The following is a 2,872-nucleotide window of genomic DNA, read 5'->3' as shown; positions in this document are numbered from 1 at the left end:
TGACGCTGATCACGCCAAGTTAAAGAATTTCCTGTTTTTGTGGTGAAACGTCAAACTTTGGGCGCAACCTCAGATATTTTGCCACCGTGTAAGGAAGCTTTGCTCACCAATCCCTTTTCCATCGCCACGCCAATTTTCCAAGTGAATTGGAATTACCTCCTAGAACTAGTTTGCTCAGTCCCCGGCGAGCTCAGTTGGTAGAGCATGAGACTTACAATCTCAAGGTATTGGGTTCATGTCCCATGCTTGGCGCCACCTTCCCATCCGCTCACCACCTGCAGGAAGGTTTCTTAATCGGTGCAATGTGATTTGGGTGACAGTCCTGCGACCCGGAAACGGATAAGCGGGATGAGATGAGAACTAGTTCACTCTGGAAAATTCAAATTGGGCCAAAGTTGGTGAAAATCCAATTTTTCTTTTGATATAGCAGACTTCCTGTTGAGCTTTCAGGACTGATATAGGAGTTTTTTTTGTTCTATATTTTTCCAATTTTGTAGGTGGCGCTGTTGAGCCATTTTACAGTCACATGTGTACTTCCCTCAAATGATAAAATATTTTGTCATGCCTGATGAGTGGGAAACTGTTGCAAAAAATGAAGTACATATAGGCCCTGAAAAACGCATTGGAATGTGCAGGGGGAATAATAATAATGATAAACCCCCACGTTTCAATGACAAGTTATTACATTATTATCCATTATTATATTGTTGGCTGTTATAAGAAAGGACATCATGTCCACCCTCATTCATCAAGCACACACTTTATTTATAAAACACTTTTCACACAGTCAGAGTTCAACACATCGGGCTTTACACAATCATGTTTGGGTGAATTTAGGCAAATACAGAACAGCAGAACCATCCAATTATGTTGTAAAATACTATAAAAAAAACAAAAAAAGGGAGCTGCAAATAGTGGTTCTGGACATTTTGGACTTGAACATGTTAGATGCTTCTAAAAAATAACCAATGCTTTATGTTTGGCTTCATTTTCAGCTGTGGGCTGCTCAGTTCGTGTCGATGTCGGTGGAACAAGTTTCTCCTGGGTCCTTTTGTTGTTTCAGGAGTATTTCATGTCCACCTTGCCCTGAATCCAGGACGCTTTACTCACAGGGAAAGAGAGAAGGTGGGAAAATTGTAGCAGGCTCAGTTTCCAAGAAACCGATGACACCCAGTTAACATTTGTAATCGCAGATATCATTTTGCTTGTATAATCATAGTACACACCTTTCGGCCAAATATAGACCCCATATCGACGGGAAAACTCTTCGCGTTGGACTGTAGGAAGTCAGCCGACGCAGCCATGTTCCTCGAACCGAATAGCTTGATGTGATCCAAGCAGGATCTTTATGTGAATTTGTCTTTTTGTGACCTTTCCTGACCGTCTTTGTACCATTTCTCTCATCGGTACATAAAAATAAATCTTTTATTGGTTCATGCATGCACTCTGTTGGTTCCCTTGAATTTATCCTGGAAAAAAAACAAATTTAGTTTAATTATTTCAGAGATAATTAGCTCAGGCGTTATCAAAATATCATGTCAAGAAAAACAGAATGCAGAAATTCAAAAGCTGATGCTTTCGGGTGACTCCAAAAGGTTTCAGGGTTCAGTGGGCTTTAAAATATGTTCTCGGATTTTAGATCTCAGTTATTTGTGGATATGTGACTCAAGCAAGCTGTTAATATGTCTTCCTGCAGAGTAGATACTTTTTATCCCTCCAGCTTTGTAATTAACCCTTTAACATCATCTCAAAGGAGAGGCTGGACTTGAGCCTCTTTGTACACCGGTGTTTTTGTTTTTGACCTGAAAAGGAAACTTTTATACAGAAATGATGGGAATTCTTTGAATAATACTCAGAATATTAAACGTGAACAAGGGTCTATTTTAAATACCAGGGTTAGGTTTGTATTTGACTTGACATATTTAAACTACACAATAATTCTTTAATGCAGAAATAAGCTCTTTCACCAGAGTTAAAATCTTTGTGTTTTCAGAGAATGTATATTATATGATTTACACCCTATTTGCCCTCCCATCTAAATACATTATTACACGACATGGCCTATTTACATTGGCTATTTATGCGTTAATGTCCTCCACATAAACCAAAAACATGCATTAATCTTTATTCCGTAAAGTTTGCTGCAGCAAAACCTTCTTCGTCAGCGTCTGTGCCTTTTGGGAACCTTATTGGCGACTGTTGAGTTTCATAGAGCCATAAACAACTAGAGAGGTGGATAAAAATATATCCCTTTTAAAAATATAATAATAGAAATCAGACTTTCTTCTCAGATTTCACAAGTCAGAAAATGGCCCTGATCCTTTTTCGTAAACAAGAAATGAAACAAGGATATGAAAATCACCAAGGAGGCCTCTGCACACCGCCAGAAGTGAAACACTGCTTTGCAAAATACAAATATCCCGCAAAGTTTCGTTATGGTGCACTATTGATCAACGATAATAAGGGAGTCACTTCAGCTCAGGATGAGAATATTCGTGCATATGAACTCGTACTATAATAAAAGCGTCATGAATTGCATCAATGGTGTTTTTTGTGGTGCTGCGCAGGGATCAGTGTCGGGTGAGGGGGGATCTGCGGCCCGGCTGCAGCAGCAAACGCCCGACGCCTCGTCTGCTGCGCTCGTTCCGCTCCGTGCGCGCCGCGGCCGCACTTGGGCTTTATATTCTCGCTTTTGACGCAGTGACACCGGAGTCGTAAATGTGCTTCACCAGCTGTGTGGGAACGGACAGGAAACGCTTCCGCTGCCGAAAGTGTCAGCGGTCTGATGTGATCCTACCTGGAGCGAGTCCTCCGGTTTCACTGCCGGACGCCACACTGCGTCAGCAACAGCTGTCCTGCAGGCTGCAGCCCC

General features: G+C 41.4%; 1 long non-coding RNA gene across 1 annotated transcript; it reads right to left on the bottom strand.

Moving 5' to 3' along the window:
• Positions 1-746: 746 nt before the first annotated feature.
• Positions 747-2,872, bottom strand: LOC308113792. Its single transcript, XR_013935575.1, has 3 exons — positions 2,798-2,872; positions 1,227-1,469; positions 747-1,100 (listed from the first exon to the last, which is right to left on the bottom strand). It is a non-coding gene; the product is annotated as an uncharacterized lncRNA (long non-coding RNA).

Source organism: Lipophrys pholis (genome assembly GCF_963383615.2).
Source record: "Lipophrys pholis genome assembly, chromosome: 1".
Taxonomy (NCBI): Eukaryota; Metazoa; Chordata; class Actinopteri; order Blenniiformes; family Blenniidae; genus Lipophrys; species Lipophrys pholis.
The sequence above is the reverse complement of the archived record's forward strand: the minus strand, read 5'-3'. Positions and strand labels throughout refer to the sequence as shown.